At 38.4% G+C, this 25928-nt stretch overlaps 1 long non-coding RNA gene and 1 pseudogene across 1 annotated transcript in view; one reads left to right on the forward strand and one right to left on the reverse strand.

Annotated features, from left to right (window-relative positions):
• LOC144612794 (uncharacterized) overlaps nt 1-25928 on the forward strand; it is a 114765-nt gene that overhangs the window by 25821 nt on the left and 63016 nt on the right. The window contains exon 2 of the long non-coding RNA XR_013549892.1: nt 17058-17091. This is a non-coding gene — a long non-coding RNA (uncharacterized LOC144612794). The remainder of the gene's footprint in view (nt 1-17057; nt 17092-25928) is intronic.
• LOC132683031 (protein transport protein Sec61 subunit gamma pseudogene) lies at nt 3269-3584 on the reverse strand (annotated as a pseudogene).

Below are 25928 nucleotides of genomic sequence, written 5' to 3' on the forward strand. Positions count from 1 at the left end.
TAGTGAAATTCAGTGCATTTTCATATGGCTATTTCTCATTTGTTGCTCTACTTCTGTGAATGGTCAGTTCATTTATCATTTTCCTGTTATGTCATTCCTTTTATTTATCTGTAGAAATCCTTAGTATATTCTGGATATTACTCTTTTTTTATAAACGTTGTAAGTAGTTTCTATAATCAGTTTCTGTTTAAACTTAATTATGGTGTTTTTGTGGCATAGAAATGTAAAGTTTTTATGTAGTTAAATTTATTAATATTTTACTTTCCAGTTTTTATTTTTTATTTCAGTATAATTGATATGTAACATTGTATGAGTTTCAGGTGTACAACATAATGATGTGATCTTTGTATATACTATAAAATGATAATCACAATAAATGTACCATCTGTCACCATACATAGTTACAAAAATCTTTTTTTTTTGTGATAAGGACTTTTAAAATTTACCCAGCAACTTTCTTTCTTTTTTTTTTTTTTACTTTATTTATTTATTTTTTTAATATATGAAATGTATTGTCAAATTGGTTTCCATACAACACCCAGTGCTCATCCCAAAAGGTGCCCTCCTCAATACCCATCACCCACCCTCCCCTCCCTCCCACCCCCCATCAACCCTCAGTTTGTTCTCAGTTTTTAAGAGTCTCTTATGCTTTGGTTCTCTCCCACTCTAACCTCTTTTTTTTTTTTTTCCTTCCCCTTCCCCATGGGTTTCTGTTAAGTTTCTCAGGATCCACATAAGAGTGAAACCATATGGTATCTGTCTTTCTCTGTATGGCTTATTTCACTTAGCATCACACTCTCCAGGTCCATCCACGTTGCTACAAAAGGCCATATTTCATTCTTTCTCATTGCCACGTAGTATTCCATTGTGTATATAAACCACAATTTCTTTATCCATTCATCAGTTGATGGACATTTAGGCTCTTTCCATCATTTGGCTATTGTTGAGAGTGCTGCTATAAACATTGGGGTCCAAGTGCCCCTATGCATCAGTACTCCTGTATCCCTTGGATAAATTCCTAGCAGTGCTATTGCTACCCAGCAACTTTCAAACATGCAATACAGTAGTATTAATTATAGTCACCATGTTGCACATTACATTCCCATAATTTATTCATTTTATAACTGGAAGTTTGTACCTTTTGACACCCTTCACCCATTTCACTCACTCCCCAACCCCTATCTCTGGCAACAACCAATCTGTTCTCTGTATTATGAACTTTTTTTCTGTTCAATTTCCATGTAAAAGTGAGATCACATGGTATTTGGCTTTCTCTGACTTACTTCCTTCCAAATTTTAGTATTTATCTAAGAATTTTGTTTAAAAGAGTCTTTTTGAATTTAAGATTATAAACACATTCTAAATTTTCTTCTTTTTCATGTTTTTTAACTTAAAATCTTTAATCCATGTGGAATTTATTTTTGTGAATGGCAGGAAATCTAATTACTTTCTTCCAAATTGGTAGTCATTTGTTCTAAAAATTATTTATTACATACTTCATTTTTTATCCAATGATTCAATATACCACACCAATACAATCATACACCAAATCCCTATTATATGTGTAGGTACGTTTAGGGTTTTTCTCTTTTTGTACCATTAATTTGTCTATTTCTGCTCCAATGCCCCCTTTAAAAATTTTACTGAAAGCTTTATAATATATATTTGACAATTAGTATGGCAAATACCCTTTCAGTGCTCTTTTTCAAGATTGTCTAGGACATTTTCTTTCTTTCTTTCTTTCTTTCTTTCTTTCTTTCTTTCTTTCTTTTTGTTTTTTTTATAAATAAAGTTTATTTATTTCTTCTTAGAGAGAAAAAGAGAGAGTGCAGGAGGGACAGAGAGAGAGAGAGAAAGAGAGAAAATCCCAAGCATGCTCCTTGCTGTCAGCGCAGGGCCTGATGTGGGGCTTGAACTCGTGAACTGTGAGATAATGACCTGAGCTGAAATCAAGAATCAGACGCTTAACCAACTGAGCCACCCACGCACCCCAAACATTTTTTATCCTAATAAAGAAAGAAAGAAAGAAAGAAAGAAAAGAAAGAAAGAAAGAAAGAAAGAAATGTTTTTCTCTATAGAATTCGCTTGGGGATTTTAATTGAGATTTCTTTGAATTTGTAAATTAATTTGGGGAGATATGTTAAGGACTGCTTTTATGCAATAAATTCAGTAAATTTTTAGAGGTTTTTTTATGGAGGTATTATATATTTCCTGTTTATTTATAGTGATAATAGTTTTCATTGCTATTGTATATGGGATATTTCTATTTTTCCCAATTCATTATTATTGGTTTATAGTAGAGCTGTTAATTTTTGTATATTGATCTTGTATTCAGCTACCTTGTTGCAGCTTTCTGTCAATTAATTCTCAAGGTTTTTCCTGTTACATATTTATAATACCTATAGAGCTTTTTTCTTTTACATTACTTACTGAATTGGCTAGGTCCTCTACTATAGTTTTAAATAGTAGCAGTGATAGCAGGCATCCTTGAATTGTACCTGATTTGAATGGGAAAGATTCTAATTTTTGCCACTAAGTATAATTTTTGCTTTGAGTTTTGATGTTTCCTTCTGTTCTAGCTTGCTGATTTTTTTTTAATGTATTGGATATTAACTTTTATCACCAACTTTTCTATCATCTATTGAAATGTTTGTGTGTTTTCTTCTTTGATCTGTTAATGTAATTCAGTATATAAGATTTAAAAAAATGTAATCTAACATTGAATTCCTGGAATCAATAATATTTTTTCATTATTTAAATATTCTCCTATGTAAACATTTTTCATATATGTTCATACATGAGATAGATAGGCCTATATATATTTTTCCTTGTGTATTCTTTTTCTGGTTTTGATATCAATATTATGCTAACTTCATAGTGTTAATTAAAAATCTTAAATTAAAAAAAATTTATTTTAGAGAGAAAGAGTATGTGGGGGGGGAGAAGGGCAGAGGGAGAGAGAGAGAGAGAATCGTAAGCAGGCTCCATACTCAGGGCGGAGCCTGATGTGGGGCTTGATCCCATGACCCTCTGATCACAACCTGAGCCAGAATCAAGAGTTGGATGCTCAACCAACTGAGCCACCCAACAGGTGCCCTTAATTAAAATATTTTAAACCTTTTTCTGTGATCTGGGCTTATTTATGTAACTTAGAAGTTAAAAAAAATTTTTTTAAATGTTTATTTATTTATTTTTTATTTTGAAATTATTTTAATTTACAAATACAAAACATCTTGGAAGACACAAAAAGAAAGAAAAATACAAAGCATATAGACAGATTTTTACTCCATGAGCTTCTCAAATCCTCACTTATTCACCATTCCCCAAGATGAAAAACCCTTCTAAAAAGGTATTCAGCCACCAACAATGATGTTATTAATAGGGATATGGATCAATTTCACAAAAAAGCCAATGAATCCCATTATAGCAAATCCTATTGCTGTTGCCATGGCAATCTTCTGGAATTCTTTCCTATCAGGTTTAGTGCACCTTTTGACCAGCTGAATTGAGTCCTTCACAAACTGCCGACTCAGCTCAACGAACTGCATTACCTGATCCATGATGCCTGCCCGCCAACCTCTCAGACGCCCTTAATGTTTATTTTTGAGAGTGAGAGAGAGAGAGAGTGGGGGAGGCGTAGAGAGAGAGGGAGATACAGAATCTGAAGCAGGTTCCAGGCTCTGAGCTGTCAGCACAGAGCCTGACACAGAGCTTGAACCTACAAACCATGAGATCATGGCCTAAGCTGAAGTCCAGCGCTTAACCAGCTGAGCCCCCCAGGTGCCCTGTGTAACTTGGAAAATTTAACCTTGAAAGCTTGACAGAACTCACCTACAAAATCAAATGGACCTGATACAATTTCAGGAAGGAGACATTTGCTTATCTTTTATATTTCTTTTATGGTTAGTGTTATACTTAGGTTTATAATTTCCTTTTTTTTTTCTTTTACCCAGACATTTTTTGAGTTCACATTCACATTGAGGGGTTGGGAGGAAGTGACTATCAATTGTTTTGTGAATTTTAAATTATGTTACAATATGATCTGCATGATGTTTGCGTTTTGAATAATTTCAGGTTTTCTTTGTGGCCTGATACATAGTTTTTATAAATGTGATGTGTGTTTGCTTACAAATTATTGACTGCAAAATTTTCTTTTTGTATCTTTAGTTCAAGTCTGATGGTTATTTTATTCAGATCTGCCATATTATTAATTATGTTATATCTATTTGTAGATTTCTAAGTAAGGTATCTAAAAGGCTTTTGTTGAATTGATTATGTTTTCCTTGTCTCCTTTACCTGTAATGTCTTGGAACTTACCTGTCCTACCTCATTTCTTCTGGAGGTTATCTTTACGTTGAAAATAATTGATATAATTTACGTTTTTTAGAGCTACAGCCCACATGGTCCAGAACTATCTTTAGAGCCAGATGCTCTGACCCTGTATACTCTGGATGATTGTGACAGGAATAATTGAGTTCCACAAACCTTCATTTTCATTTTTTATTTTTAAAGCTTATTTATTTATTTTGAGAGACAGAGAGAGACAGTGCAAATGGGGAAAGGGCAGAGAGAGAGGGAGAGACAGAGAATCCCAAGCAGGCTTCTGCCAGCACAGAGCCTGATGCAGGGCTCGAACTCACGAAACTGTGAGATCGACCTGAGCCGAAACCAAGAGTCGGACGCTCAACCAACTGAGCCTTGCAGGTGCCCCTCCACAAACCTTTAGTAAGAACCTGCTATGTGCTAGGACTTGAGCCAGGCACTGTGGCTATGAAAGATGAGTGAGTTGGTTCTTGCCCTCATGACATTCATAGTCTAGTGAGCAGGCTGACAAGTAAACAAATTATAACATCATGTGACAAGTGATAATAGAGGCACAAACAGAATAATGGGGTGTATGGAGGGTGAATGTCACACTGATGCTCCCTGTGAGTCATCCCTTCCAGTTTTGTGTAGTCCCTTCCACCTTGAATCTGGGCTGCGTAACCAACCTGTGATTCATTTCTTACCAAGAGAATGCAGCAGAAATGACACCGACTTTCATTTCATATTTTTAATCCCCTTGAAAAATCGGGCTGTATTCTGAATTTCTTGGCTTATTAACTGCTCCCCAGCTGCACCTATTGTGCTCTTTATTTTTATTGTTTTCAAGATCTAACTGGTTCTTTTCCCAATACTTCTTTTAATGTTTCTACCTGTTGGTTCCATTAACTTTGTTTCCTTGGGTGTTAGTTCTGTTTGTTGAGTTTAATACCTCCTTTTCCTGCTGTTAGTTTCATACAAATATTAGAACATTATTGCTTTTGTACTCATCTGGATAGTTGAGATTTCCTGTTGTATGCCCTATTGCCTGTAATGGAGAGACAGTTGACGTGGTCCTGGTAGGATGCGAGTATCCAGTTATCTGATGGTGAGAATCCATGTTACGTCTGAGTTTCCCCAGCTACCCCAGGCACTGTATGGCCTCTTTCCTCCAAGCATCCATCCCTCTGCTTCATTCTGCTTGGCATAAATGGCATGGGATGAACCACCTGGCTGCATTACCTGTTAATGTCACCAGGCATGTGGTCGATTGCCTCTCCCCTCCCGTTTGTGTACCTTTTTTTGCGATTTCCAAGCTTGGGCCTCTTTTGGGCAGCTCCCACCTTCACAGAAGCTCAGTCCCGTTCATGGATTGTGCTGGGGTTTTCTCCTTTGACCTGACTGCATCTGCTTTCTGTCTTTGTTCCTGAGATGTTCATCTTTAAGAAAATTGACTTGGGATAAAAATATAACCTGGGATTGAGAGCTGGCATGACAGATAGGAAATTATGATTGTTCATTTCAGCCTAGAATTCAGACCTGTTAAGATCATTTTGAAATTTGAGTGTAATATAAATAAAGACTTGGAATTTAGCTTCAAAAGGGCAATTATACCAGGATAGAATGGAGAAAACCCAGTTTGGTATTAATTTGTGAAGAAAATTATAGGGCATTTGGTTTATTACAAGCATTAAAAGGTATGATACAAGGCTGTGGATGTGATTACTAAAAAAGCCAATGCAGGACATCCTAAGATGGTGAAGTAGAAAACCCTGCTTCTGTCCCCCAGCAAAGATCAACAGTTTAGGCAGCTCTCCATGAACAAATACAGTTCTAGGAGAGATCAGGATTCCACTTAAACTTCAGCAACACAGTGAAACCAAAAGCCTGAGAAACTTGTATCTCAATAAAGCTGGAAAAAAAACATAAACAAAAATGGTAATGCAACTTTAGGTTTTATTTATTTATTTATTTATTTATTTATTATTTATTTTATTTTATTAAAAATTTTTTAAAAAACATTTATTTATTTTTGAGAGACAGAGAGAGACAGAGAACAAACAGGGGAGGGGCAGAGAGAGAGGGAGATATGGAATCTGAAGCAAGTGCCAGGTTCTGAGCTGTCAGCACAGAGCCCGATGCCCGGCTTGAACTCATAAGCTGTGAGATCATGACCTGAGCTGAAGTCGGCTGCTCAACCGACTGAGCCACCCAGGCGCCCCAAGGTTTTATTTTTAAATGTGAAACATTTTTAAAAGAGATGTTTCACAACATTGATATATAATTTTTTTTACAAAGAAATGTTTGTTTGTATCTTCTTCCCTTATTTTATTGGGATGTGATATTAAACTATTTTATGTTGATTTGTGAGGGCTTTATATGTATTGCCTCTTTGAAGTCACATATATTGTGTATGTTTTTCTAGTTGTGATTTCACATTTTGTGTATGATAACTTTTGCTTCTTTTTTTTAAAATAGTTTTTAACCTTTATTTATTTTTGAGACAGAGAGAGACAGAGCATGAATGGGGGAGGGTCAGAGAGAGAGGGAGACACAGAATCTGAAACAAGCTCCAGGCTCTGAGCTGTTAACACAGAGCCCAACGCGGGGCTCGAATTCACGGACCATGAGATCATGACCTGAGCTGAAGTTGGATCCTTAACCGACTGAGCCACCCAGGTGCCCCAACTTTTGCCTCTTAAATGTTTGAAATTTTGATTAGTTTTTAAATCTGAATATTTTGCATCATGTTTAAAAGTGTCTTCCTCCTCTAAGATTATAAAACATCCTTCTGTATTTTCTTCTAGTGTTTTTGTAGTTTTATTTTTATATTGAAAGCTTTGATCCACTTGAAATTTATTTTTGGTCATGTGCAATCTGAAGTCCTATCGTTATTCTTTTCTGAATTTTTAACTAACTGCTCCAATGTCATTAGGATTTTTGTGTCGATATTTGTAGTTGAGATTCTTTTGTATGCCACCTTTGTCAGGATTGTGCTAACCTTAAAAAATGAATGGAGAGGATTTTTATGGAAAATACAAAGGAAAATATACTCTGAAACAGAGTGACATGATATAAATCTCTCACAGTTCTCTGCTTAAAATCAGTGGTATTCCCATGCCCTTAGGATAAGCCAGCATTTCCTGGCTAGGCTTCAAGGCCCTTTGTATCTGGCCCCTTTTTCCCTGAAGCCTCTCTGCTTCCTCTCTGCTCTGTCTTGCCCCCTTCCTTCCACCAGGGTAGTCAGCATTGTGAAGGTCAGGATTTTTGTGGTGTTTTGCTTTCTGCTGTACCTCCAGCACTCAGAAAAATGCCTGGCACATTGTAAATGCTGGTAATATTAGTTACAGGAAAAACTTGCAATTCCTGGAAAAAGCCACTGTATCCTCCAAACTTCCATGTGAACTCACCTCTCTTTTGGGTACCTTCTCCCCATACTTCGTGTTTAGATAAACGTGTCCTTTACGACTCAACTTAGATATTACCTACTCTGCAAAAACCATCTCGAGCCTGGGTTAGGTACCCATGGAGCATCAGTATTGTGGTGCTAATCATGCTGTATTTTAATAGGAATTTCCTATGTATGGGGAGGAGGCTGGGAGGGACTCCCTGTCTGAAACTATCAATAGAGTCCATTTGGGGGTTGAAAGTGATGCTAAGTCTCTCACAGTGTGAGGAGAGCTACCAATATTGGGTCTAAAAGCCACTCCAGGGCCTTCTGAGGAAGAGCTGACTCAGAAATGATGCCATCAGGCACATCGTTCTAGGTGCCAAATGACTTGGAAGGCTAGAAGGGGTTCATTTTCAGAATCGCAGGTGGTCAGCCTGGCAGGAAATGCTGTGGCTCTTTCCCACCCTTTCCCATGTTTGCTCTCTTTTTTCCCTAAGCCAAGTGAAGATGCAACTCGAAGAGACTTGAATTCAGGGGCTGGAGGCATCTGCAAGAATGGGAGTGTGGCATCCCATTCCTCAGATGGAATACTGCTGAGGCGGTGGACTGGGATCTGGTGGCGGGCCCTGGGCCTACCTGAGCAGGGCAAAGGAGAACTGGAGAGAGATGGTGGTGTGACCTGAAGCAACTAGCCGGTATCCAGGGCAAAAGGAGTGCCTGCTGGGCAGTGGGACTCCAGCCGGAAGCTGCTGTGGGAGCACCGTCAGGGGCAGGAGCTAAAGAGGGGACCTGAAAGAGGTTGACTAGGGCTGGACCTCCCCTCAGGAACCCTGCAGTGCAGATGCCTCCCAGGGCTCCTGAAGGGTGTGCACCATGTGCTACATGAGACGTGGAGCATCAGTTATAGGCGATACTTTTTCTTCAACCTCCCCACCCCAGCACACAGGAGGGAGAGAGCAAAGGTATTCCAGACTTCTACTCTACTCTTCCACTCGTGAGGTAGCCTGACCTGGGGGAGAAGAGGGAACATTTATGTCAGAGTTTAAACATGGAATTTTAATAGCTAAAAGTGACCAGAAAGCTACAGGATCTGCCTGAGATGTGAGGGGAAAGAGTGATATAACACAACCGGGGAGAGTATTTGGAAACAAAGAAAACCATTTTATCTTTGTACTCTACTTGGTTCACAGGATTCAGTGAACTGGTTATACTTGTTCTCACGCTTGTCCCTATCTTGCTTTGGTTTGTAAGCTCCTCGAAGGTGAGACTTTGTAGCCCGGCACCTGTTACATAGTAGGTATTTCATAAATATTTGTTGAATGAATGAATAAATAAATGAGTGCATGAGTGGATATGAGGTGCTAAGCGAAGTGAGTCATCCCAGGTAAAGAATTATTTTACATACTGATGTACTAAAACTTATTGAGGGATAAATTGGTCTGGATTCAGTAAAGGGAAAGAAACCATACAGCAATTTGAGCAGGGAAAGTTTAATATAGAGAATTATTAGCTATGACAGAGGATTGTGTAATGAAGCATTGGTAAGAAGTAGATCTCTAAATAATATAGGACCAGCAGGTATATGGAGCAGCTCCCACCCCTAGGGCTGAGGTCAAGTGCCCAAGGAAGAATTCATCCCCTTCAGCGCTGAGCTCCAGACCTTGCTGGAGAGGCCCAGGCCGTGGCTCACTGAACAGTTGACAGGTTGCTGTGAGCTCTTCTGGTGGAATTTGCTGGAAATCTGCCAGGGAAATCTGTTCGTGGGGAGGTGTCTCACAGAAGGTACGCAGCTACAAAACTGCCTGGGGGGTAAAAGGGGAAGCTGGCTGCCAGGAGTTGGGGAAACCATTTGTACTCTAGGAGCTATATTTGTGGTGCTAGAAAAGTGGCTCCTGCTGCAGGAGCCAGGTGCTGGATCTTCAAGAGAACACACACCAGGATGCAAGCTCCTTCCTGCAATCTTTCCAGTGCCCTCTACTGACAAAACTTAACATTTAGTCAGTAGACGAAGGAAAAATGTTTAAAGGGCCCAGATCCATTTTCATAGAGCAGGCAGGGAGGAGTAAATTTGGATCTGAAAGGCAACAGCTTGCTAAAAAATATGGGGGAATTTATATACATAAAGTGTGCTGGCCTGCTCTCTGAAGTAGAAGCTTGTGTACATAACTCTTTTCTTTTATATCCTCCCTTCCTTCCTCCCTTCCTTCCTTCCTTCCTTCCTTCCTTCCTTCCTCCCACCCTCCCTCCCTCCCTCCTTCCCTTCTTTCTTCCTTCCTTCCTTCTCCCCTCCCTTCCTTCCCCCCCTTCCTTCCTTCCTTCCTTCCTTCCTTCCTTGCAGTTGAGGTCATTGACAGTACTTTTCTGCAATTTCTGTACTTCCTAATTTCCTGAATTCTAGCGGCAGCTTTCCCTACCTTTACTCCCTCAATACTTCCAATATCTAGAATGATTTGTTTTCCTGAACAAAATCATGGCTGACAAATTCATAACTTTGCTTTTGTTAATTACTTAGGAACATGGCTAAGAATGTACATTGCTGAGCAATAAGGTTACACTTTAAGTTTTACATCCTTACTTTAACACCAGGTTATTAGTCATCTTTTCTCCTGCCTTGAAAAACACTTGCAGCCTTCTTCCTGTGGCCTGAGAAAGCAAAGCCAGTTCACTGAGCTCTTTTGAAAGGCACTTCCACATACCTTATCTCGTTTGATCCTCAAAATGGCCTTGTGACAGGCAGGAAGGCAATAATTTATGGATCTATCCATCTGTCTATGCATTCAATAAATACTTATTGAAACACTATGGATGTACCAACTCTAATGGGATTAGAGAATTAAAAGATAAACCGCTTGCCTCCAGGGATGTGCAGTCAAAAAAGAAACTTAGTGTGATATGATAAGTATGATATGATAAGTGGTGAGATGTATTCTGGGAGCCCATATAGAAAAAAGAGACTAATTTTGTTTCCATCTTCAACCACAAGTGAATATTTGTAATACAATAGAAGGTCTGTATTTTGGTGCAGATATCTTAATTTTTCCCCTGGGTGTTCTTAGACTCCCTCAAGTAAATTTTCAGTGGTGTTCCTAGAGTCTGACTTAGGCAAAGTTGAGCTTAGAGGAAATTGGGCTTTATTTATGAAGCTTTTGCTTTTATATAAGCGAGAGATCTCATGCAACTCTCACAATCACCCTGTGATTTGAGCATTGTGACCCTACTCCATCTTTTATAGTTGGACAAACTAAGGCTCCAGAGAGACTAAATTTGCTCAACTGGACACACAGCTAGGACTAAGTGTCAGGGCTGGATAAGAACCTGACCTATTTCGGGGTGCCTTGGGTGACTCAGTTGGTCAAGCGTCTGATTCGATTTCAGCTGAAGTAATGATCTTGCTCATGAGTTCAAGCCCTGCATGGAGCTCTGCACTGGCCGTGTAGAGCCTGCCTGGAGTTCCCTCTTTTTCCTTCTCTCTCTGCCCCTCCTCGCTTGTGTTCTCTCTCTCTCTCAAAATAAATAAACTTAAAAAAAAAAAAACAAAAAAAAAAAACCTGACCTGTTTCTTTTTTTTTTTTTTTTTTTTTTTTTTTTCTCAACGTTTTTTATTTATTTTTGGGACAGAGAGAGACAGAGCATGAACGGGGGAGGGGCAGAGAGAGAGGGAGACACAGAATCGGAAACAGGCTCCAGGCTCCGAGCCATCAGCCCAGAGCCTGACGCGGGGCTCGAACTCACGGACCTCGAGATCGTGACCTGGCTGAAGTCGGACGCTTAACCGACTGCGCCACCCAGGCGCCCCAAACCTGACCTGTTTCTACAGGCTTGAAGCATGTTTGCTGATGCCACAGGATCTCTTAGATGCTGCAAAGCCTTTTTTTTTTTTTTTTTAAGAAGGAAACTTTGAAACTTAGTTTAGGCAAATAAGTGGCAAGTGATTTTGGATTGCTGATCTTACTTTTTTGCTTTACATTCTTTTTCTTATTTTTGGCATGACTGCTTTTCTCATCAAGAAGAGGTTATCCTGTTTTTAGGTTTGACTCTTGAGCTAAGCTGAGGTGCTTCTTTGTCAGGCTGTGGTGCCTGGCCTGATGGCCTGCTAAATGGCTTTCTACCTAGGATCCTCCTTACTACAGATCTAAGAAGGCCTGAATTTGCCTAGAAATATATATATATATATATATATATATATATATATATATATATGCATATATATGCATGTATATTAAATATATTAAACATATTAAAATATATCAAATATATTAAAATCTATAATAAAATATATTAAATGCATATATTAAATAAATATATATATATATATATATATATATATATATATATATGTAAATGCATGGAGATACTTGCTACGAGTGTGAAAAGGAATTGGACATTAATTAACTTTGGCTGGATTATGAGAACAGGAAACCACTTGAGAATAGAATAAGCCATTGTTAATCTGGTGAAACAGAAGAAGTGGTCCTGTGTTCCGAAGGAGGCATTTTCCTTGGTGTCAAGTAGATACTGAATGTCTTCCTTTTCAAAAAAGTTGCTAAAGCAAGACAAGAACCCTCCCTTTTGCCCACTGCGCACTGAATATAAAGTCTGCAGAGTGGAATTCTGCCTAATCAGCCTTGCTTTCTAAGCTTTCACACAATCAGTAATGTTGGCTTGTTCTGAGGTTTCATTTAAATCTTCATGGATTTTTGAAAACTGAAGCTTTGCCCAGACTGAGACAAGCAACCCTACCCTTTCGAACATTAATTTATTTCTTATTTTGGGTTGACTATTTCCAAACATAGACCACTTTCTGTACTGCTTGTCCTCGTAGAAGAGTTTATAATTCTCTCATAGAGGGTTTTACATGAAAATGCCCATATGTTATAGTTTTAGAAAAAAAATATTTCGAGCAGTGAAACAAGAATGGGTTATATCCAAATCCTGTCGCCGTCTGAGAATTCTAGTTTTAAAATGTGTATTAGAGTGGCTAAAAGTGTGGGGTCTTGTTAAGAAGACCTGAGTTTGGATCTCATTTTTGTTAATTCATTTTTTTATTAATCTTTACTGAGTTACTTTTCCTCCCTACGCCCAATTTTATTATGTGAAAAAGGGGGATGTAGCTGGTATCTCCTGTTGGTCTTGTTGATCTATGTTTTACCATAAGGTAAAAATTATTTTACAGACTCAGTGGCTTTCAGCACCTTTCCCCCTCCCTGGGAAAAGTTGCCTTGGCTGGTTCCTATTTGCCTTGCTAGATGGATTCTTCATTCGTCTCCTCCCTGCTGTGTGCTGTGGGGCCGAACCTTAGGGACTGTCTCCACCAGCAGGAGCAACACATGTTTTTGGGGATATGACATCGGCATATTAATACTCACTTTGCAGAGTGGTTGAATGAGAGGATAAATGGAAAGCACTTGGTTTCCACAAGTTTACCATGGCCAGGAACCGTGCTCTTATGTCAGAATACGGTGACAAGTGTCAGATGTCAGAAGGTGACATTCCCCTCCTCCAATTTTCTCAATCTTTTTTGTTTTCCCCCATGATATACACTAGTCAGGGCATTTCTCTCTTCCCAGGAGTGGGTGATATATATAGGTTTTCTCTCCTCCTCTTTCTCAATCCCAACATATAGTCCACAACCTCCATCCTTGTCCCACCTTCCAAGACTCAAAAACATGTCTGCCAGAAACTAAGTAAGACATCTGTCTGTGGTAGTGGGGGGACACATTAATCCTGCTGTCATTCATTGGTGCCTGCTTTCGCCTAGACACTGTGCTGACATGCCTGATTTGCGTTTCATGATTGCACTATTTTATACATGTGAATTAAGCTGCCACAGACTGTACTATATTTCCAGCTTGTTACTTTAAGCTGGAAGGATATCCTAAAAAAGCTGGTGAAATATACTCAGAAGAATATTAATAAGTTTAGGAGAGATCATGATTAGTTAATAAAAGAAGACAACAAAGGAGAGGAGAGGAAATTGATTTCAACCTGAGTTAGACAAGGGACAGAAAAAACACATTTTGAACCTTGTGTACGTTCATTTTTGGCTAGAATTTTTAATGTTGTTTTTATAGTGATTATTTTGTTGTTTTATTTCCTAGAAGTTTTTGGGTGGATTGGATGATACATTATGAATCAAGAAAATGGAACCCGAGTATTGTTTGGACAGTTGATGCTTAAGAAGCTGATTTTTGTTGTTTTAAACTTTGTCTGAAGCACATTTTTACAACTGAATGAGGTACCTGTGGGGATTGATAGAAAACATTTGCAAAGTGTTTTGTTCTTAGAGCAAAGCCTTTTTATTTGTGGAGGAGTTGGCATTAATGCACCTTTGTGTAAGACCTTAGTTTGGACCCATTACCTTAATATTGACCTCAGAATCTGTCATATGCTGGAATCTCCAGTAGCTTTTACACCAGGAATATTGGGCTTAATGAGCTTTTAACAAACCAGGCAGCATTCAGAGATGAAGAAATGTCCCTTGGCCCTTTGACATTTTCCCCAGGAGTCCTGGGCAGCACTGAGTTCACCCATTCCTTAGCACTCAAAGCATTTCCAGCCTGCAGTAGCATTTTTAGTGCTTTGCTTTGAGCTCTAAAGTACAGTGGCCCATGTGTGGACTTTGGAATTAACAGTCTTGGCTTTAAATGTTGGTTCTTCCGTTTACTAGCCGTGTGATCCTAAGAGGTTTCCTTAATCTCCTTGAGCTTTGGTTTACTCATTTGCAGTAAGAGGATAATAATGGCAACTTGGGAGCCTTGTTTTATTTTTATCTTTAAGATTAAAATATATATACAAATAATACTTTTATAAATATAATATATATATTCGTTGTGTATATATATGTATATACATACATATGAACGTAATTTTAATTCAAATATAGTTAACATACTGTGTTTATATTCATTTCAGGTACACAATATAGTGATTTAGCAATTCCATATATTACTCAGTGCTCATCATGGATAAGTGTGCTCTTATTCCCCTTCACCTATTTTGCCCATCCCCCACCCACCTCCCCTTTGGTAACCACCAGTTTGTTCTCTATAGTTAGGAGTCTGTTTTTGGTTAGCGTCTTTTCTTTCCCTTTTTCATTTGTTTCGTAAATTCCACACGTGAGTGAAATCATATGATATTTGTCTTTCTCTGACTGACTTATTTCCCTTAGCATAATACTCTCTAGCTCCATCCATGTTGTTGCAAATGGCAAAATTTCATTCTTTTTGGTGGATGGCTGAGTAATATTTGACTGTATATATGTATCATGTCTTCTTTATCCATTCATCAATTGATGGATTCTTGGGCTGCTTCCATAATCTGACTATTGTAAATAATGCTGGAATAAACATAGGGGTACATATAACCCTTTGAATTAGTGTTTTTGTATTCTTTGGGTAAATACTCAGTAGTGCAGTTACTGGATCATATGGTAGCTCTGTTTTTAATTTTTGAGGAATTTTCCATAGAGGCTGTACCAATTTGTATTCCCACCAGCAGTGCATAAGGGACCCTATTTCTCTACATCCTCACCAACACCTGTTTCTTGTGTTTTTGATTTTAGTCATTCTGACAGGTGTGAGGTAATATCTCATTGTGGTTTTGATTTGCACTTCCCTGATGATGAGTGATGTTGAACATCCTTTCATGTGTCGGTTGGCCATCTGGATGTCTTCTTTGGAGAAATGACTGTTCATGTGTTCTGCTCATTTTTAAATTGGATTATTTGGTTTTTGGATGTTGAGTTGTATACTTTATTTATATGTTTTGAATACCCTTTAATTGTTTATCAGATGTGTCATTTGTGAGTATCTTCTCCCATTCAGTAGGTTGTCTTTTAATTTTGTTGTTTCCTTTGCTACACGGAAGCTTTTTATTTTCATGTAGTCACAATAGTTTGTTTTAGCTTTTGTTTCCCTTGCCTCAGGGACATATCTAGAAGACATATCTAGAAAGGTGTTGTTATGGCCAGTATCAGATAAATTATTCCCTATGCTCTCTTCTAGGATTGTAATCGTTTCAGGTCTCACATTTAGGTCCTTAATCCATTAATTTTTTAAAAATATCTATTTTATTTTTGAGAGAGTGACAGAGCCTGAGTGGGGGAGGGGCAGAGAGGGAGAAGGAGACACAGAATGTGAAGCAGGCTCCAGGCTCTGAGCTGTCAGCACAGAGCCCAATGTGGGACCTGAACTCAATAACTGTGAGATCATGACCTGAGCTGAAGTCGGACACTTAGCTGACTGAGCCTTGGATATGGTGTAAGAAAGTAGTCTGGTTTCACTCTTTTGCTTGTAGCTGTCCAGTTTTCCCAGCACCATTTGTTGAAGAGACTTTTTCCTGTTGCATGGTCTTGCCTCCTTTGTCAAAGATTAATTGACCATATAATCATAGGTTTATCTCTGGGCTTTCTATTCTGTTCTGTTGATCTATGTGTCTGTTTTGTGCCAGTACCATACTGTGTTAATCACTACAGCTTTGTAGTATGTCTTGAAATCAGATTGTGATACCTCCAGTTTTGTTCTTTCTCAAGATTTATTTGGCTATTTGGGGTTTTTGTAGTTCCAGACAAATTTTAGGATTGTTTGCTCTAGTTCTGTTTGAAAATGCTGCTTATATTTTGATAGGGATTGCATTAAATGTGTCTGTTGCTTTGGGTGATATATAGACATTTTAACAATGTTTGTTCTTCCAATTCATGAGCATGGAATGCCTTTCCATTTCTTTGTGTTGTCTTTAATTTTTTTTATCAATGTTTTATAGCTTTTAGAATATAGGTCTTTCACTTTGTATTTTTGTATTGTCTTCTACACATTTATAGTGTTGCTTTTATCATAGAAGTCTTTAATTGAACTAGAATTGATTTTTGTGTTCATTGTGAAGTAGTAACCCAATTTCATTTTGTTCATTTGAATTTATTTCCAGCAACATTTATTAAAATAATTCATTCTTTACCCACTGACCTGCATGGATCTATTTCTAGTCTTCATTCTGTTTCATTGATTTATTGGTCCAACCTGTTCCACCAGGGATAGAGGTGATACACATTTTATATTATACTGACCTTAGGTAATACATAGTTGCTGTTATAAACCCTTATTAATTTGAACAGTTTAGATGTAGATGGATGTTGAATTTTACTGGATGATTTTGTATGATTTTTATGCATCTACTGAGACAAACATATGGTTTTTCTTCTTTTATATTATAGCATGGAAAATTCTATTAATTTAACTTTCTAATATTAAACCAACTTTGCATCCTGGCATATATTCAGTTTGTACACTGTTGAATTTGAATTATTAATTTCACGTAGGATTGTAGTATCTAGTTAGATAATTTTTCCTTTTTTTATTGTTCTTATCAGATTTCTACATCAAGGATACACAAGTCTCTAAAAAGTGAGTTGTGGGGAATTCCCTCTTTCTCCTTTCTGAAAAATTTTATGTAAGATTTCAATGATCTATTCTTTAAGATATAAAAGAATTTAAAAAAAAAGGTTTTTGGGCCTGATGTTTTCTTCACAGGAAATTAAAAAAATAGGTTTAGGGGCGCCTGGGTGGTTCAGTCAGTTAAGCGTCCAACTTCAGCTCAGGTCATGATCTCATGGTTTGTGAGTTCGAGCCCCACGTGGGGCTCTGTGCTGACAGCTCAGAGCCTGCAGCCTGCTTCAGATTCTGTGTTTCCTTCTCTCTCTGCCCCTCCCCCACTTGTGCTCTGTCTCTCTCTATCAAAAATAAATAAATGTAAAAAAAACATTAAAAAAATAGGTTTATAGGAGATCTTTTAGGGTTTCTAGTTCTTGTGGGTTAGTTTTTGTAAGTTTTATCATCTTAATTTTAAAATGTATTGGCATAGAATTGTTGACAATATCCTCTTAATCTGTTTAATTTCGGTAGCATCTGTAGTTAGGTGTTCTGTTTCATTCTTGACATTATTTATCTGTGCCTTCTTTCTTCTTGGCTAGGCTTGACAGACGTATGTTTAGTATCTTTTCAAAGAACTGATTTGAATCAGCTTTGTTGATTCTCTCTCTCTTTCTCTATGGGACAAAAGTAGAAAAAGTTATATATATATAGAGAGATATAAATATATATCTCTCTAAGATATAAATATATATCTCTCTCTATATATCTATAGATATATAAATACATATCTCTCTATCTATATCTATCTATCTACGTATCTGTCTATCTCACGTTTCCTTATTTCATTTCCCTCCCCGCTGTGTCAGAGTCCTGTATTTTTGTCTATTACTTTGGTGGCTACCATTTATATTTTAACATGCCTATTTAATGAAGTCTAAAGTTTATACATATGTTTGGCTTCCTTCCTAACAGCACATTGACCATAGAATATTATACTTCTGATCATCCTCTATTATTTTATGTTACTGTATTTTTGCTATTTTAGTTCTATCCTGACTTCCCTCCCATCACTCATTATTGTTTTAAACAATTAATATTTATTATTTATTTACTCTCACCACTGTTATAGTATTGGAAGCCCTAGCCTCAGCAGTCAGACAACACAAAGAAATAAAAGGCATCCAAACTGGCAAGGAGGAAGTAAAACTTTCACTCTTCACAGATGACATGGTACTCTATGTGGAAAAAAACAAAAGACTCCACCAAAAAACTGCTAGAACTGATACATGAATTCAGCAAAGTCATAGGATATAAAATCAATGTACAGAAATCAGTTGCATTTATATACACCAATAAGGAAGCAGCAGAAAGAGAAATCAAGGAATTGGTCCTATTCACAATTGCACCAAAAACCATAAAATACCTAGGAATAAACCAAACCAAAGAGGGAAAAATCTATACACTGAAAACTATAGAAAGCTTCTGAAAGAAATTGAAGACAACACAAAAAAATGGAAACATTCCATGCTCATGGATTGGAAGAACAAATATCATTAAAATGTTGATACTACCCAAAGCAATCTACATATTCAATGCAATCCCTATCAAAAATAACACCACAGTCTTCACAGAACTAGAACAAATAATCCTAAAATTTGTATGGATCCAGAAAAGACCCCAAATGGCCAAAGCAATCCTGAAAAAGAAATCCAAAGCTGGAGGCATCACAATTCTGGACTTCAATCTGTATTACAAAGCTGTAATCATCAAGACAGTATGGTACTGGCACAAAAACAGACATATAGATCAATGGAACAGAATAGAGAGCCCAGAAATGGACCCACAAATGTATGGCCAACTAACGTTTGACAAAGCAGGAAAGAGTATCCAAGGAAAAAAGACAGTCTCTTCATCAAATGGTGCTGGGAAAACTGGACAGTGACATGCAGAAGAATGAACCTGGACCACTTTCTTACACCATACACAAAAATAAACTCAAAATGGGTGAAAGACCTAAATATAAGACAGGAAGGCATCAAAATCCTAGAGGAGAAAACAGGCAACAACATTTTTTACCTCAGCTGCAGCAACTTCTTACTTGACATGTCTCCAGAGGCAAGGGAAACAAAAGCAAAAATGAACTGTTGGGACCTCATCAAGATAAAAAGCTTCTGCACAGTGAAGGAAATAATAAGCAAAATTAAAAGGCAACCTACTGAATGGGAGAAGATACTTGCAAATGACATATCAGATAAAGGGTTAGTATCCAAAATCTGTAAAGAACTGATCAAACTCAACACCCAAAAAACAAATATTCCAGTGAAGAAATGGGCAAAAGCCATGAACAAGTACTTCTCCAAAGAAGACATCCAGATGGCCAACCGACACATGAAAAAATGCCCAACATCACTCATCATCAGGGAAATACAAATCAAAACCACAGTGAGATACCACCTCACATCAGTCAGAATGGGTAAAATGAACAACTCAGGCAACAACAGATGTTGTTGAGGATGCGGAGAAAGGGGAATGCTTTTGCACTGCTGGTGGGAATGCAAACTGGTGGAGCCACTCTGGAAAGCAGTATGGAGGTTCCTCAAAAAATTAAAAATAGCACTAACCCTACGACCCAGCAATTGCACTGCTAGGTGTTTATCCAAAGGATACAAAGATGCTGATTTGAAGGGACACATGCAACCCAATGTTTACAGCAGCACTATCAACAATAGCCAAAGTATGGAAAGAGCACAACTGCCCATCGACTGATGAATGGATAAAAAAGCTGTGGCATATATATTCAATGAAATATTACTTGATGACCAAAAAGAATGAAATCTTGCCATTTGCAACAACATGGATGGATCTAGAGTGTATTATGCTAAGAGAAATAAGTCAGACAGAGAAAGACAAATATCATATGATTTCACTCATAAATAGAATTTAAGATGCAAAATAGATGAACATAAGGGAAGGGAAGCAAAAATAGTATAAAAACAGAGAGGAAGACAAACCATAAGAAACTTCTAAATACAGAGAACAAACTGAGGGTTGGTGGGGGGGAAGGGCTAAGGGGGTGAGGGGCATTAAGGAGGACACTGGTTGGAATGAGCACTGTTATATGTAAGTGATGAATTACTAGATTGTATTCCTAAAAAAGAGGAAAATTTAACTGGGCTTCATAGATACATTGATATTTATGGTACACAGAATTTGCAGAAACCACATACATTCACACCCAGTAACAATTCCATGTTCTCTAGCTGCTTTTGTTTCTTCTTGTGTCATATGTATTTCCTATGGTTTTTGACCTTCTTTGTTTTCAAATAAAAATATTAACGCTATAAAAAATAAACAGTTAATATTTGTTTAGATTTCCTCATATATTTGCTAATATCTTTGACCACTATCTCTTGAATGTCAGATTTTTCATCAGGGTTATTTTTCCTTAGTCCTGAAGTACATCCTTTAACATTTTCTGTATCAAATGTCTATTGGTGGTAAATTCATTCTGTTTTTGATTTTAATTCTTTCAAGAAATTGACTTTAATTATTCCTTGTTCTTGTTAAACCTTGTTCCTGGTTTCTCAAAGAAACCCAAGTTTCTTTGGGTACACACATCTAAAATGACAGTTATTTTCTGTGTGCACATGAAAGATATCACTTCACTGTCTTTTGGCTTTCATTTTTTGCTTCTGTGAATTCAGCTCTAATTGCCATTCCTATGCAGATGATCTTGTTTCTCCCTTTTAATGATTTTCTCTTTTTCTTTAGTGTTCTGAAGATTCACTGATTTGTCTCAGGGAAACGAAACCACCTTGACATGAAGATTGCTATCTTTCACCAATTCCAGAAAATTCTCAGCCATGGTTTCCTTGAATAACGCCTCTTCCCCATTCTCTCTATTGTTTCCTTCTGAAATTCCAATTGGACACAACTTGGATGCTCTTAATGTTATTCTATATGCTTTCAAACTTCTATTTTACATTTCTATTTCTTTGTCTCTTTGGGATGCATTCTGGCTCACATTTTCAAAGTTGTCTTTTTCCTTAAACACATAGAACATTGTTATTTTTCATTTTGTACTGTACAATTCTGGTATCTGAAGTCTTTGTGGGATTGACTATATAGTCTATTGTTTTCCTAGCTCGCTCACGGTACATTGTTTCTCTGTGTTTTGTACTTTTATATGTAAACTGTTGGTTGTCGTTGGAACTTTATCTGTGAGAGTTTTCTGAGGCTTGGGATGATGATATTACTCCAATGAGGATTTCTGTTTGCTTCTGCCATTTACCTTGGCATATTGCTAACACAGGCATAGCTTTAAATTAAATTCTGTACTTGAGGGTGTGTGTGTGTGTGTGTGTGTGTGTGTGTGTGTGTGTGTGTGTTTATTATGTAGCTATCATGAATTTGGACCACAAATTTATGTGAGAGCTGTTCTGTGGTAGTGAAATTAAAAAAAAAAACACCAACAACTTTTTCCTTTCAGGCAGTGCTAAGGATGAAATAGGCAAGTTTACTTTATTCTCCTTGTTTATGTTTCATTTACCGTTCCTCTGAAGGGCGTAGTCAGACTTTTCAGCTTGGGTGGCCCTACAATTTTCCTCCCTTGTCTGTATCCCTATAGCCCTAAGTACCAAAACTTCCTTTCCATTTAGGCCATTTTGCTTCAGTTCAAATATTTATTACCTTTTTCTGGCACTACTATAATAGCGACTTTGTTTCTTGGTCTCCAAGCCTTTCCCCCGTTTTTATTTTTATACTGCCATTTGAGTGATCTTTCTAAAAAATGAAATGGAGAATAAGATATTCGTACAGACAGAGAAGAAACATCTGGCGTTCCAGGAGCTTCTAAATTGTTTGTAGACTGCAGGTGGAGTCTCACCTCATCCACAGCAAAATCCCCAGCCACTCTCCTTACCCTCTGTATTCTATACTTAAGCCATACTAGATTATTCATCATTTTCTGAATACTCTTTAGCGTCATCTTGTCTTTACACATGCTGTGAACCCTTCTAGGATACCTCTGGATCTCATGATTGGGACTAAGGTGAGGCAAGTGAAGTATCTAGGGTGCGGGATGTGAAGAGACTCCTGGGTTTATGCAAGTGCTTTACTGCCTCTGCCTAGTGAACTGCCTAATGCAAATGTCAGAGCCAAGCTATTAGCTTACCTGTGCTCCTTCCTAAAAAAGGAATGTAGATTATGTTCAGTACCGTATCCACGAAGATGGGGACTATGTCTGTTTGGCACTGTATCACCAGTGTCTGGAATAGTACCTACCACATGGCAGGTGCTCAATAAATATTTGGTGAATGAATGAATGAATGAATGAATGAATAGTTCTGAGTTTCTTGATGGCAGAAAATAAGTCATATTCTTCAGTTCCCTTCCATCTCATCATTTGTTCATACTAGATCTGAAAAGATGTTTGCTTGTTAATTGAATAACTAAAAGGGAGTTCTGTGTGGTCCTATCCCGGCCTGGGAAGTTTCTGGGTGAAGCTTACTCCTGTTACTCATGTGTTGCCTACTTCGTTACAGCCCATGTCTTTTGATGCTTTATGGTGGGGTGTGGGTGCAGTTAGGCCGAGACTATCAAAGCTGGCTGGCCATCAAATCACCTGGAAGATTCTAATATACACATGAATTCTTGAATCCCTCTTACAGAGACTGTGGTTCCATTTTTTTGAGGCAAAATTCAGGAATCTGCATTTTTACAGAATCCCTTGGTTGTTTTTTTTTTTTTTAATTTTTTTGATGTTTATTTATTTTTGACAGAGGGAGAGAGACCGCATGAGTGGGGGAGGGGCAGAGAGAGAGGGAGACACAGAATCTGAAGCAGGCTCCAGGCTCTGAGCTGTCAGCACAGAGCCCGACGTGGGGCTCAAACTCACAGACCATGAGATCATGACCTGAGCCGAAGTTGGACGCTCAACCGACTAAGCCACCCAGGCGCCCCTCCATTGGTTGTTTTGGTAATCAGTCAGGTTTGGGGACCAAGCCACCCTGGTACCACCAATATAATTTTAATTTTCTATATATTTACATGAATGTTAAGAGAGTAGTAATTGCCATAATGATTCCAGAATCCTGAGTGTTTTAAAAATACTTGCACATCCGTGAATATTTCTTTTTTTAAAAAAAAGTTTATTTTATTTTTTTTAGAGAGAGAGAGAGAGCATGAGCAGGGAAGGAGCAAAGAGAGTGGGAGACACGGAACCCAAAGCAGGCTCTAGGCTCTGAGCTGTCAGCACAGAGCCTGACGTGGGGCTTGAACTCAAAAATTGCGAGATCTTGACCTGAACTGAAGTCGGACACTTAACCGACTGAGCCACCCAGGTGCCCCATTTGCAAATATTTCTTTTTTTTATTTTTTTTTTTTATTTTTTTTTTTATTTTTTTTTATTTTTGGGACAGAGAGAGACATAGCATGAACGGGGGAGGGGCAGAGAGAGAGGGAGACACAGAATCGGAAACAGGCTCCAGGCTCCGAGCCATCAGCCCAGAGCCTGACGCGGGGCTCGAACTCACGGAGCGCGAGATCGTGACCTGGCTGAAGTCGGACGCTTAACCGACTGCGCCACCCAGGCGCCCCTGCAAATATTTCTTAAACGTGCCACAGGTCATTCTGAAAGCATGGAGTAGGAGGAGAAGATGCAGCCACGAAGGTAGTATTTATATGGCTCATATCTGATCTCTACTTATTTTCCATCTTTGGGAAGATTCTAACACCATCCCAGATGATACCCTCCTAAATGGATGGACTGGAGAGTGTTGACCAGTGAAGAAGGCAGAAAGGAGGAAAAAGTCAAAATAATTCCAGTCTCTACAGAAAATCACTTTCTCATCAGAGAATGAATTCCATAAATAATTGAGATAGCTGATGGAACATTTTAAATAGCTGAAGGAAAAACATACACATTCAGTGTGAACCACAAGCTGTTCCTCAATTCTTCAATGATATTTAGATCTGAGAAGTACATTGCAGGCACTTGGAAATAATGGATGTCATGGAGGCGTGATGTTCAAAGACATTAAAAATAATCCACTCCCTTAGAAATAAACACCTAACCTAAGCCATTAGGAATTCTCAGTGAGAGACAGAAATAGCTTCTGTAGTCCCCATTGCTCTCTAATTTCTATTTCTACCATTTCATTATTCATCATTCTGTGCAGTTCACTTTGTCTATTTATTTAAAATGTGATTCCAGACGACAGGCAACAGTCCCAGTGTTCTCTGTCTTACACAGCCCTTTCCGCCCCGAGAAACAGAAATTATATAACTTGTTTTCAATTGTGCAGCCCTGGGAGGATTCACATGTTCGGTTTGGTGAGCTTCCAGGAAATAATTTTAAAGTGTTTATCTGAAGTTTATCCAGACTTTCTTGATCTAGAAGTTAGACAGAAACCTAGCAGAGAATGGAAAGAAAGCAGGCTGTGAAGAGAGGGAACTCTAAGTGTAGCCAGAAGGACTGTGAGCTGTGACACCCCTTGGTATTCACACTTTGGAAGCAGGAGGCACCGTTCTAGGGCCTATGTGCTTGAGAAGCAGCATTAATATGAGTATCTGCTGCCATTTACTATTGTTCATTGTTGTAGTTGCTATTGCCGCATAACAAGCTACCCCAGTATGTCATGGTATAACTGTTTTATTTTGCTCCTGGTTTTGTGGTCCGGGAATCTGCAGAGGGCTCAGCCGGTGGCTCTTGTATAGGTTACAGTCACATGTTCATTATCTGGAGGTTTTACTGAACTCGATGTCCCAACTGTGGCTCGCTCATGTGGTTGGCAGCCTGTTAGCTGTCCAAGGGGGAGCTCAGCCGGGGCTGTTACCTGGAGCATCTGTATGTGGCCTCTCCATTATGGTGAGCTTAGGCTAGTCAGACTTCTTACATGGGAGCTGTTTCTCCCAGAGCAAGCATGCCAAGAGCACCAGGCAGAACCTGTGTGGCTTTTCCTGACCTAGCCATGGAGGTCTTGTCCACTGTACTCTATTGTTCGAAGCAGTCTAAAGTTCACCCAGACTCAGTGGGAGAGGACATGTACTTCACCTCTCGTTGGGAGTAGTGGGAAGGAATTTGTGGCCATTAACAGACAAAAATATATATGGATTATTTGTGGATAACGTCCTAGACTCCAGAGATAAGAGTGATGAGCTAGCAGGACATCGTTGCCTTCATGGAGTTTACAGCCTAGATTGCGGGGTGCGGTGGCGGGGAGGGGCGGGGGAAGCCGCTAAATTAATCACACAAATAATTACTTAATTACCACAGTGATTAGTTTGGGCAGAGATTTATAGTTGCCCCCACCCCATCCACTTTCCTTTTTCAGTAATGGAATCTCCTGGAGTAGAAGCAGACATGGGGCTATAAACTACATTTCCCAGCCTCCCTTGCAATTAGGAGGAGCCATGGGAGTCAGTTCAGGCTAATAAAAGTGATGTGTGTCACTTCCTTGTCTCACCCTTAAAATGAAAATTAGTTACCCTATACCTTTTCCCCACCTCCTCCTGGCCCACTGACAGGTGAATAGTAACTGAGTAGTACCTTGGACCTAGACAGACATGGAAGTTATCCATTAAAGATAGCCTTGCCAGTTTTTACCCCCTGTTGTCATTAAGATAGATTAACTTTTACCTTAAGATAATACAACAGGACTCATATGAAAAAGTATAATGTGAAACAACAAGGAGATACCACAACACACCTATTAGAATGGGCAAAATCCAGAACACTGACAACACCAAATGCTTGTGAGAATGTAGAGCAACAGGAATTCTTGTTCATTGCCAGTGGGAATGCAAAATGGTACAGCCACTTTGGAAGATAGTTTGGCGGTTTCTTACAAAACTAAATATATTTTACTATA

This window comes from Panthera onca, chromosome C2 (assembly GCF_046562875.1).
Source record: "Panthera onca isolate mPanOnc1 chromosome C2, mPanOnc1 haplotype 2, whole genome shotgun sequence".
In the NCBI taxonomy this organism is placed as follows: Eukaryota; Metazoa; Chordata; class Mammalia; order Carnivora; family Felidae; genus Panthera; species Panthera onca.